A 13,682-nucleotide genomic window follows, 5' to 3' on the forward strand; every position below is an offset into this window, starting at 1 on the left:
GAGCAGACGTATATAGAAAGGGAAGAGAAGGTGGTGTACATAGGGAAGAGTAGGAGATGTATAGAGAGATGGGCAGCGAGAGGGAGAGGAGGAGATGGGAAGTGAGAGAGGAAAAGAGGAGATGGACAAAGAGAAGAGACACAAGGAGATGGAAAGAGAGATTGGGGAGGAGCAGATGGGCAGAAGAAAGAGTAGATGGTCAGAGGGGGGAGGAACAGATGGATAGAGAAAGGAAAGATCAGGAGACAGATGGAAAGAGGGGAGAGGATGAGATAAACAGAGAAAGGAAAGAGGATGAAATGGACAGAGGGCAGAAGAGGACACGATGGACAAGAAGGGGGAGGGCTTGGAGATGACAGGCAGAGAGAGTGGGGAGGGAAGATGGACAATGAAAAATGGTAGGAGGGGATAAGAAGGGGGCAGGAGGAGATGGATAGAGAGAGGAGGAAAGAGGAGATGGACTAACAGAAGATTGGTTACGAGTACATAACTGGGCAACGCCAGGTACTCAGCCAGTGAGGTTATAAAATATCAACAAAAGTAAAACAAGGGTAATGAAATGTAGTCGAATTAAGTAAGCGATCCTGGAAAAATGAGAGCTGAAAGCAGTAGGCGAGTTTTGCTATTTGGGCAGCAAAATTACTGATTTTGGATGAAATAGAGAGGACATAAAATAGAGAGTGGCAATAGCAAGAAAAATGCTTCTGAAAAAGAGAAAGTTGATAGTTTCGAATGTAAATTTAAGTGTTAGGAAGTCTCTTCTGACTATTGTTCTAGACCGCACTCTTGTATGGAAGTAAAACGTGGACAATAAACAGTTTAGACAGGAGAGAATATACGTTTTTTGAATTGTGATGGTACAGAGGAATGGGATGAGTAGATCCGATCAGGCGAACAAGAATTTTGTGATTCAACTTAACAAAAAGAAGGGATCGGTTGATAGGACAGATCCTGATGCATCAAGGATCCATAAGTTTGTAATAGAGGAATGTGTTAGGGATAAAAACTGTACAAAGAAACAAAGCGTTGAGTACAGTAAGTAGGTTCGAATGAATGTAGGTTTTACTAGTTATGCAGAGACGAAGAAGCTTGAAAAGCATAGCCCAGTGTGGAAGGCTGTACCAAACCAGACCACAACAAGAACAGCAACATCGTGACTACACAAATTCGTGACATTAGTCTCGTTTCGTTTCTGTAAGATCATGTCCACGACAATTCCTGATAAAAGTAAAGCGAATAAATGATGAGAACTTTTTGCAGCAGATTTCGGTAGTAACTCTTTCTTAAATAATGACAACAACTCATGTTTTCCGACGTTATTTCACACAATATCTTCTCAGATTCAACAACCAAACATAGATGTTCTGGTTTTATATTATTTCAGACACTATCTGATTCCTCGTTTTCCTCGCTGGTGACATGGGGTCTGGAAAGTCATGTACGCCAGTTGCTTCCTAAACCCAGTTAGACCCTACGAGGATTTGTAGTGATTGTTAAGTATACCGTTTTTATGGCACAGGAACAAAAGTGTAAAACAGTTAATTCCAATTTCCCCGTCTCCTGGCTGCAAGAGTGAAATTAATTATCTGGGACTCTGGTAATCACACCAATAAATTATGGGGAGCAAAATTGCACCGAACTCATACTAATGACTGCCACAATCAGTAGCATTACTTAATCAAAATACTGAAACATTATTGCATGGAGTGCAGAACTAATTTCGGACATGAGGGTCTTCTATTTTGACTGACATGAATAACACAAATAAAGATGAATAACATCTTAAATACACTGTTCAAGCTCCTGTGCATATAGCAGCTTTCCTTAGTAACAGTAATAGTTCATTTTTTTTAGTTAATAGGAGGACAATACGATGGGGACCCATTAACTGGTATAGTTTCACTAGCCAAGGTTGTTTGATTATTACAAAAGTAAAAAACTACCTCTAAAAACTTATCATTCACTTAAATTACTTTGCAAGGTAACAAAATGCAACACTGGGCTTCATTAACTTCAGAAGGAACTACACTATCTTTGAAAAAGTACATAACTTCACTTCTAATAGTGCTACCGTAAATCGGTTCATTAAAGATTTATATGTACTTGTGCTGTAATCACTTGTGAAGCAGGTATTCTTAGCAATAACATTTACACAGTCTTTCACTGTAATCCTGCAAAACTATATTTTATAATAAATTAAGGATACTTTGGCAAAAGCCTTCCCAACTTCACTTTTATAGTTTTAGCTTTTAAATAATTAAGATTTTCTCTTTCCTATTGATTGATCTTTAAATTTTTGTACTTTAACTTCCAGCCTTAACAATTTCACTTGGAGTAGTCCATAAACAAAGGATCCAAATTTTACTCTTACATTAACTTCTGCTACTCCTTTTACTTTAGACAAAAAGTCACTTTTAAACACATGAATGCCAGAATTGATCATTTAAATCAGGATACTCGGTTATAGTAGCACTTAAGGTGAGGATCCTGTGTAGGTTCGTTATCAGGATTGAAATTGTGGTTTCGAACACGAATTGATGTTTTATGTGATTATTATTGAAATAACACACAAATTAACTGGTCCATGCCAATATGCATTACATACCTGAACGTATGAAGTCTGTGAATACGGCACTCGCGGCTAACAATCATACGGCACTGCGGAGAGGTTTTTTGAACATCCCGTACAACTTCCATACGCATGAACGAGCTTTTAACAAACATACTTCTTTCGTAAACATATTCATATTACAATAATTTAAAATTTCAACATATTCTTTTGTTTTTCTCATACATACATTACAAAAGTCTAATTTTCTTGCCACACATCAAGGATTTCAAACAACACAGAATGCGCACTTCATAAATTGCAGATACTCATTTACTTAAAATAAACCTACTCCTAATCGATATAAGTGTTTCACCCTCATCATCAGAACATCATGGCTATTACATACCTGCCCGACATCGCCAGTTTCCTCCAGGACAGACCTCGCTGCTACCCCCCCCCCCCCCCCCCATCCCTTCAGCTATTTATGTGGAAAGTATTTAAGTATTTCCATTCTTCCCTCCCACGCTTGCCGTCGTCAGCTTGATTGGCTGAAGTCACGTCACATGCCACATCCATCCGTACTGCGCACTCCTGTTACGAGTGTGCCATAGGACGCGTGATTCATTTTCGTCTATTTCTACGGAAATAACGCAGCAGTTCCGCGTCTTTGGCTGCCAAAAGAAAGGGAAATCTTTCAGGGTTCTTGTTAAAGGGACAGTTACGCCGCGAAGAATTTTTGTGAGGTAATGAAAATCGTTTTGCTTTCTAATATATCACTTAACAAAGCGTTGCAATGTTTCAATGTGAACGATTTCGTGGTCAAAGTTTTGAGTAATTAAGCGATTTTTAATTAGTGATGTATAACTGCTTTTTATTTGTCTACATATGATAAAACACCCAGGAAAAATGGACAACACATTTGATAAATGTTTCATTCTGTTTCATACTTAGTGTTTGAAAACTACTTCATTCTTTTCTCATGCGTTTACTTGCGTTTAGTGTATCTTTACAGTCAAAGAAAAAATAAGGAAAATATAAGCGACATGCAAATGCAAACGGAACAATGTAGTCGACTTCTTTAATCTTTGGTATTTTGCAGCTGGTTTTCTACTACACAAGGAATTTCAAACGCAAGTACTAGGTATAGTATGTGGTGTTAATGTTTGTTGTACATTTTCCCGAAAAGTTTAGAGCGTTAATACAGTCGTCCATAAATACATGACGCATGTAGAAATCACACTGTAGTCTAGGTATGCATGTGTGAGATTTTAATACTAAGTTAGGATATTATGACAGCTCCTTGCTTTAATGACACATCAGTACGGACGATACTGTTCGTTGTATGCCCTTTATCAGTACGCTATTTGTCTTTTACACAATACTTTGCTTCATTTAAAATTGCATGACAAAAATACGACAGTATTACAACACACGTAATGTACAATATACTAAGATTCTTCCTTTTCAATATATGAGAGCTTATGAAATATCTGCAGGAGAAAAACTTTTATTCTGATCTCTTAAACAGCCTTGCTACTGGACGAAAATGTTTTGTGTACTAACAAATTTCCTTAGCGAAAATTGTTCCATAATTCTGGTGTTTGTGGTGAAGTTTTGATTTTTTCTTGTGAAGACGATATTTCAGACGTAATACTGGTCACATTTTACGGATGTTGCTGAGGATTGGATGGAGATGATCAATTGAAAAGTACTTACGACTGTACTATTTGATCTATAACAAGGGCTGCGAAACCCATCCCCCTCGCTGTTAATGAATGACAGAGGAACGAAAACCGATGTTTATCTTAGGCAAAAAACATATTTGTCGACAGGTTTTGCTCATACGTTTTTGCTGCTGCCGATTCCAGGCGTTCAGTTGGAAACTAGCGCTTTACGTTAGCAATACACGCAGTGAGTGAGTTCGCTACTTCAATACAATCGTATAAGTGCACTGTAGCGGCCATTGTATGAACTGCAGGACGATGGGACCAAAATGATGGCAGATAGTGAGCTGGACAGACTTTCCCTACACAGAGCCTTACCCCTCACCCCTGAGGAACTCAATCATCACCAACATAAATATTTTCTCTATTCACACGCTAGATTTGTGGTTACCCGCGGAGAATAATTTCTGATTTATACGGCAGGGAGATTTTAGTAAATTATAAGAACGCGGCCATGTGATGCAGTAGAAAAGCTATTCTATTGCTCACCTATGGAAGCACATGTGTAATTCTGGTCTAGAACGTGATATTTTCTGCGCTACAAGTGCAGAAAAAAGTTTTGTCAACTTCGAAAAAAACCGCAGCGGCCTGAAGTTTGCATTCTCGACATCAACAAGGTGGCAGCACCATTCCCAGAGCGGAACTACAACCACAAATTCTGTAACGCACTGGTATTACTTGATACAAGGCAACGAACTGGCGGTAAAAAGACTCTTTTGATGTAATCCTAGGTTGATAACAATGGGTTGTACCAGACAGTATGAGTATGATTTTAGAAGATTGACCACATTATCTAGATTAATACTGGGTCTGCGTCACATTTTGCATCAACAGCCCAAAACAAGTGACTTTCCACTTTCAACTTTATGTCACTCAGTATTTAAAAAAGTAATACGAAACTTATGATTCAATTTCAATTTTTTTAAACAAACGAATTTTCATATATCGTTTGGCAGCAGTACTGTTATGAATTTGGGGAGGGGGGGGGGGAGGGGGGAGTGGGGCAGGAGATGAGGTTGAAGGATTGGATTCCTGGCAGTAAAAGAAGAAAAAATTCCCTATTGACGTATACCTTAAAAGGTTTCATTTTTCACTTTCTACTGAAAGAACACTCATCAAAATTATCTAGTCACAAACTGCTAAAAAAATGTCCAAAGTTTTCTGTGGCTGCCTTTAAACACACATGCGATTGTAGGACCACAAGCTGTCTCGAATATTCAAACATTTCTACATAGTGTGAATTTTTTTTTCGAAGCTTTCATGACACAGATATTATTACAAAGTATGAGATCAACGTCTTCGGAGGACAACGCCTTGACGAAGCACTGTCCATGTGGATGGAGGGCCTTGCGTATCTGCGTGAAGCTGAGGGCTATGCCGGAGGTAGAGGGTACGCAGCTCGTGGTCGTGCGGTAGCGTTCTCGCTTCCCACGTCCGGGTTCCTGGGTTCGATTCCCGGCGGGGTCAGGGATTTTCTCTGCCTCGTGATGACTGGGTGTTGTGTGATGTCCTTAGGTTAGTTAGGTTTAAGTAGTTCTAAGTTCTAGGGGACTGATGACCATCGATGCTAAGTCCCATAGTGCTCAGAGCCATTTGAACCATTTGAAGGTAGAGGACCTACTGCCAGAAATACCTCAGCTGATGGATCAGACTAAGAGTGTCCCACAACGTCCCATCTTCCCTATCCACTCCTAGCCCTACCCAATTCCCTTTCCCAACCCAAGGTATGATGCAATCCGTGCCGAGGGGTGCGTGGTACATGGGAAGATGTGTCGCAAACGGAGTCTCAGGGATACCGGGAGACCTCCCTGAGTAAGTAGCCTTACACTGCGCAGGGTATTCGTGGTGTGGACACGATAAAATAAAATAAGAAAAACAAACTGAGGGGCAAACTGAGACCTCGGACACCCAAACATCGGCGTCAGGACCGATGGAAGGCATTCCCACAATTGAATCATGGTCTACACCTGAGCCAGAAGTGGGTCAGGACCGATGGAAGGCATTCCCACAATTGAATCATGGTCTACACCTGAGCCAGAAGTGGGAACTCTAACTGAGGAGTTGGACCAGATCAAGATTAAAGTCTTGTCTGGTGCCCAGAGGAGGAAACTACTCAGGGAACAGAGGAAAAAGGAAGGGAAAGAGCGGCTTCCTAAAGACAAGTGGAGAGAATTAAAGGGGCTTGAACCTAAGACCCCCAAGAAAAAACTGTCTCAGGTTGAAGGGGATATGCAGACCCCCACAACGTCGAAGACAGGCAGCAAGAGGATAAGGGAGGAGTCTAAGACTCCCTCCTCCCTGGATAAGTGAGCCCAGAAAAAACTGAGGCAAGAAATAGGGTAACAGACATACAGTACTACAGTCTCGGTTTTTAAGATGGGAGTTATCCAAGAAGGCTATCCACTGGTGGCCATCACCTCAAAGCAGGAGGAATCTGCACAGATGGCCCTCTTTGAAAAGATTGGGGGGGGGGGGGGACGCTGGTCCAAGACCCAACTTAAGGAGGGTCTATCTAGATCGTGGTGCCTTCATGTTTGTCTGTGAGAGGATGCACATGGTGGAATAGCTTAAGGACAAGATGCCCATGATGTCCTCATGGGAAGATGCGAAGCTGCTGGTCAAGACAGCAGCGGAACTTCTTAAGACCGCAAAGGTATCAATATGGGTACCAAAGATCCTTCAGGATCTCTCTCCTAAGACACTGTTCGAGAAAATAGGGGCTCAGAACCGAAAAGTCACGACAGAAGACTGGAAAGTGATCAATCAGAGAGAAGTCCCGGAAGGCGATGCGAGAGCAGGACCTGAAATAGTCTTTAGGGTTCTCGCAGGTCACTGTCAGGGTTCTCAAAGACCTCAAAGGCAATTATGGAAGCAAGACGGAGACTGGAGGTGCTGCAGATTAATCTTCAGCACAGTAAAGGGGCCTCTGCTGCCCTGAGCCACTACCTGGGGAGGCAGGAAGTGGACGTGACCCTGATACAGGAACCCCTCTGATTTATGCTAGAAATCTACGAAACTCCAGAACATGCATCTATGTAAGAAATGGAATTTCTTTAATGTCAATGACGAATTTCTGCTCCAGGGACCTATTGACCATTAAAATGCAGCAATGTGAGGAAGGTATCAAGAGGGAAATTATTTTGGCATCGTATACCTTCCTTACAAAGACAGTTCTCCTCCTCCTTTGGAGGTGAGGAGACTGGTAGAAACCTGCCATTGGCAAGGTGACCTACTGCTGGTGGGATGCGATGCCAATGCCCACAACCTAGTGTGGGGCAGCAAGGACACTAACAGTAGAGGTGAGTACCTTCTCGAATTTCTTTTAGCTAAGAACTTGGAGGTCCTGAATAGGGGCAATGAACCTACATTGGCTGGTTCAAATGGCTCTGAGCACTATGCGACTTAACTTCTGAGGTCATCAGTCACCTAGAACTTAGAACTAATTAAACCTAACTAACCTGAGGACATCACACACATCCATGTCCGAGGCAGGATTCGAACCTGCGACCGTAGCATTCGCTCGGCTCCAGACTGTAGCGCCTAGAACCGCACGGCCACACCGGCCGGCGAGCCTACATTCAGGAATAGCAGAAGGGAAGAAGTAATTGACATAACTTTTGGTTCCATGATGATGGACAGCTATTCAAACAATGACATGTGGTGTTAGAGCCATCCTCATCAGACCACATGTACATTAAATTCAAGGTTTAAATGGGAATCAGACAGACCATGACCTATAGGAATCCCAGGAAAACAGACTGGGATACATATAGGAGGGACCTTGACTTCGGGTTATCGCAAATTAAAACCTCGATAAGGAATCCAGTAGAGTTTGAGGAAGTAGCAGAGGCTGCTACCTCTGCCATAGTGATCCCACATCAGGACAACTGCACAATCACCAAGTGCACAAATAGGAGTGTGCCTTGGTGGAATAATAACTTGGAAATTCAAGGAAAACAGGTACGAAGATTGTTTAACATTGTGAGACCTAAAGGACAATGGGCTAAACATCGTGAGGCCCTTGTCAACTACTATCTTGCAATCAGACAAGCAAAGAGAACATCCTGGAAGGCATTCTGTGAGGATGTGGAGAACACAGTGCTCAAACCAGACTTCACAGAATCCTCACTAGAGTACCAATCAATCCAGGAGGTATGTTGAGGAAGGAGGATAGGGAATACACCTTTGGGTCAATATTGAGGCAGCAGCTGGGTGGGGAATACAGACTTAAAACTGGCAAAAACTGAATCTCATCGGGATATCCAGAATCACACACTAACATAGTGAGTGAGGTATAGGAATGGTTGGGGAAAAGCCTGACGACTATATAATAACTCCCAACTGCTTCAACAAGCGTTATAATATAATAATTGGAAGCCGGATGCATTGGAAAAAAACAGTTCGAAACCGTACAGGGGACATTGGTTCACCGATGGGTCGAAATCATACCAAGGCGTTGGGCCAGGAATGTACAGGATTCAGCCAAGACTGGTGGGTATCATCTTTCTAGGAAAACTGTCCTCGGTATTCCAAGCTGAAATTACTGCAATCAGGGCATGTGTGGAGGAGAATATGCATAGCTGTTACAATGACCGTAGCATCTACATCTATTCAGACAGCCAGGCAGCCCTGAAATCACTGGCAGCTGCTGCAAGATCTAAGATTGTTGCAGAATGCCACAGGGCTCTGGTGGAGCTAGGTGGAAGCAATAGGGTAAACCTAGTGTGGGTCCCTGGTCACTCAGGGATCTGTGGCAATGAACAAGTCGAAAGATTGCCCAGGATGGGGGCAACGACTCCATTTATTGGAACGGAACCTGTCCTACAAGTCTCACCAAGGCTATGATCAAACTATTACTACGGAATTGGCTCAGGAAACAGCACGTAGAATATTGGACCAAGGTCCATAGCCGCGCGGGATTAGCCGAGCGGTCTTAGGCGCTGCGGTCATGGACTGTGCGGCTGATCCCGGAGGAGGTTCGAGTCCTCCCTCAGGCATGGGTGTGTGTGTGTTTGTCCTTAGGATAATTTACGTTAACTAGTGTGTAAGCTTAGGGACTGATGACCTTAGCAGTTAAGTCTCGTAAGATTCCACACACATTTTAACTTTTTTTTTAACAACGTCCATAAACAAAAACATGGTAAGGTAATGATGCCCAAGCCATGTTTTAAAAGAATGTATGTAATCCTGGGATTGAACAGGAAAGAGATCAAACTCATGACTGGACAGATGGCCGGCCATGCGAATTTCAAAAAAACACCTACACACAATGGGTATAACGGAAGAGGACCCTAAATGTATGACCTGTGATGAAGGTGAATAAACTGCATCACATCTAATCTCCGAATGTATGACGTTGGAGAGCAAAGGTACAGAATCTTCGCGGCAACTAGACCTGAAGAAATTGTGTCAACAAAAAACTGGTAAACGGACCCCTTGCACTATTAAGGGCATTGGTTGGCTTTACTAGATATACAGGGAGCGATGCCATACAATAAACTCGGTTTCGGTGTGGACAGTAGCGGGTTAGACCTAAGCTGTTTTAGCTTCCCTGTCAAAATCAAATCAAATCAAACCAAATGAGATCAAGGGGAATTTGCAGGCCTTGGAAATAGTTCAACCTTGTCTTTCCATCTGTCCTCATATCACCCACTGCATCTCAGAGAATCTACCTGTAACATGCTGTAACCACATAATTCATAAACCAATTCATTCCTGTTGTGGTCAGGGACTTATCGTATAGAAGGTTTAGAAGAATGTTCTGAATAACGTCTGTCTAGACTGAAACTATAAGGCACGCTAGGAAAACACAGGTAATAATTCCAGCACGCATGTTGATCTTAGACTGCCGCTCGTGTCTTGCCCAAGCTGTAGCGTGGGGATTTTCCTATCTTTCTAAAATCTGCTGTCACATCTCTTCCAAATTTTGACTGACATGTAAACAAAATTGAAGATACAGGCAACGTATTGGCAGTTTGAACAACAAACAATGAGCGAAAGTCCATTAAAGCTTGTCCAAGTGCTACATTTTATCTGCAAATCTTACATGTGCAGACTCACATCGCTGCAGTTGTGCGTCCACAAGGTTGTAAGACTGATTTTCCAGCCTGTTGTCGGACCACCACCTATCAGTCTGCTGTCGGACCGCCGCTTATGAGCCCAGACGCGAATTATCAGCTTCAAGAATGGTAACTTTGTCCTTTTTCTATTTTTTCAATTTTTTTCGGGGTGGAGGGGGTGTAATCATCAATCATTCGAGAAGTTCGATGTGACCCACCAGCAATTACTCTTCTGTACAACGTCTTTGTCAGACTAGCACTTGCACCTAACAACCACAAAATTTTCTGGATATATTCCAATATTTTATCTCCCTACAGCTTTTACCCACTACAGCTTCCTCTACTACCATGGAAGTTATTCCTGGGTGTCTCAACACATGCCCTATTACACTTGTCAAAGTCTTTCCCATGGTCCTCCCATCGCCGATGCTGCGGGGGACCTCCTCATTTCCTATCTTATCAGTCCACATAATTTTCAAAACACATCTGCATCACCACATATCAAACGCTTCGTAGGGGACTCGGGGTAGAACGGGGTAGCGGGTCAGAATGAAGATGTACGTATTTTCGTGTCGAGGAGGTGCTGCCAACGATCGAAACTAAGCAGAACTAGTTCAGACAGTTGCTGCTCAACCTTGGCAGCCATGTTTGTTTGGTTTTCGTAAGCGTTGGATCGTGAAGTTTTCGTTGCGCTAATTTTTGCTCCTGCCTTGTAACTTCTGGCGAATTGGGAGCAAGAAAAGGTATACCTACTTATTTACAATAAGACTATTCTTAGTAGATGCTTAAAATACGTTTAATAATCTTTAGTTTCATGCGGTTAAATGTTTGTTTTCGTATCTTTGTTTAGTGGCCTTACCTCCACAACCTAAACCATGTACCTGGGACGGAATGGGGATGTACCCATTCTGCCCCCCTACATTTTTAACAAAGAGATCGCTTTTATTAGGCACCTAATCCATTTTACTTTCGATTTCAGATGGTTCAAGTCTATAATAGAAAAACAAATAGGCAGCCATGGTCTACTGAGGCCATGAACAATGCTGTGGAGGCAGTTAATTCTGGCCATTGTGGGTATTTGAAGGCTTCAAACCAAACTGACTTTTCCCAGACTACTCTGAAAAGATACGTTAAAAAAGAAGGGAAAACTCTGACTACAAAACTGATAAAATGGCTGGAAAGTTTAAAAACGTATTTACAGAAGAACAGGAACTTGAGTTCCGTACTTAAAAAGTATGGAGTCCATGTTATTTGGCTTAACAATCACAGACTTGTGTAACCTAGCTTATCAGTTGGCTGTAAGAAGTGGCATTGTTCACAGATTTAAAAATGAAATTGCAGGCGAAGATTGGGCCAACGGATTCCTTAAAACACATCCTACCTGATCTGTTCGCAAACGCAAAGCAACATCTGGTGCAAGAGCCATGGGTTTTAATAAAGTAGCTGTTGATAAGTTTTTTTTCGTTACTACTAATTGATAAACACAAACTAATGGCTTCCCAAATATTTAATTGTGATGAATCAGGCGTTTCGGTTAACCCTAAAAACCAATCAAAGCTCATAGCTTGCAAGGGTAAACGCCAGGTAGGTTCGTCAACATCTGCAGAATGGGGCGAAACCGTAACATGCCTCATTTGTATGTCAGCAAGCGGAGCTTACGTGCCTCCAATGTTTATTTTTCCACTAAAGAAGAAGCAGAAAGAATTTGAGTTAGGACTGCCACCAGGAGGTTGGGTTGAGATCCACAGCACCGGATGGATGACCACAGAGTCATTCTTTGTATGGTTCCGAAAATTTGTGGAGTTTTCTAAGGCATCAAAAGACTTCCCAGTTCTTCTTATATTAGATGGCCATTCAACACATACCAAGAACATTGATGTTATAGACTACGTGAGGGAGAGTGGTGTTTCGACAGACTTCAACCGCTTGATGTTTCTTTTATGAAGCCTTTAAGTCTTCATTATAGTGAAGAGTTTCGAAAATGTCTACGAAGCAACTCAGGAAAAGTCGTAACAATCTTTCAAATTTCAACGCTTTTTGGTTTAGCTTTCATCAAAAGAGCAACAATGAAAGCCGCTCTTAAAGGTTTCGAAGCTACTGGAATATGGCCCATCCATATTCGCCGATGCAGATTTCCTCCCGGCAGACGCAACTGACATCGGACTTGATAGGCAGTGAAATAAAGAGGTTATTGTATCTGGAGCTGAACAATTGGAATTGCCTTCACCTAGCACACCAGCTAAAAAAGACGACGCCAAGGGTTGGATGATCAAGCTGGCGAGGTTTCAGTGAATTGTAACAATGAACTGCCACCTAAGAACGACAATGTTATTGAGGCTAATTATTCTAGTCCTTGGTGTTCTTGGATGACAACTGACAACGCGGCCTCCACATGTCATATTTCACCTGAAATTCTGATGTCCTTGCTCAAAGTTAACGAAAGCACAAAAAGGACGAAACGGAAGAGGGGGAAGACCGTTGTTTTAACTGATTCGCCTTACAAGAAAGACTTAGAAGCCATTATTAAGGAAAAAGAGGAAAAGAACTCTGCCAAAGAAGAAAGAGTTAAAAATCTACTTGTGAAAGAGAATAAAATTAAGAATTCACAAAACAAAGGAAAGGGCCTGAAGATAAATGGAAAAAAGAAGGAGAGAGCATCCAATACTAACGAGAGTTCTGACTGTGAATGTTTATATTGTGGTGAGTTTTATTCAAAATCAGTTGAAGGGTGGGTCGCTTGTTCCATGTGCAAAAAATGTGCGCACGATTCTTGTGCAGGAATAGATAGCGAAGATGATGAGTCTCTCCTCACGTGTGAATTTTGTAAATAGCCTTAAGAAAAGGATACAATACATGAAAACTGTAGTTTGACATTAACATTCACTTCAAACTAAATAAATACCGAGCAAGACAATATTTTCTGCTTTTCCGATAATTTTAAACGTTTCTATAATCACTTGTACTTAACACCACAACCTGCCCTGTGCACGGGGCAGAATGGGGCAAATGACATACCTTTCTGTTTTTGAGTGAAAAAAAAAATACTGTTCTTTTATTTTATGGCAATCTTCTTGTATTTTTGTGATTAGTACATCATAATGCGTTCATATGAAACTTGGTAACTCTCTTATTTAACACTTTTGTACTTTTAATCAATGTTTTCAACTTTGCATTCCTTTCTACCCCAGGTTCCCCTATCTGGTTTTCTCACATCTCATAATTCACTTCCATACCATGCTGTGCTCCAGATGTACATTCTCTGAAATTTATTCCTCAAATGAAGGCTGCATTTGATACTTCTAGACTTCTCCTGGCCATGAATGCCGTCTTTGCATATGTTAGTCTGCT

Source organism: Schistocerca serialis, chromosome 1 (assembly GCF_023864345.2).
Source record: "Schistocerca serialis cubense isolate TAMUIC-IGC-003099 chromosome 1, iqSchSeri2.2, whole genome shotgun sequence".
Taxonomy (NCBI): Eukaryota; Metazoa; Arthropoda; class Insecta; order Orthoptera; family Acrididae; genus Schistocerca; species Schistocerca serialis.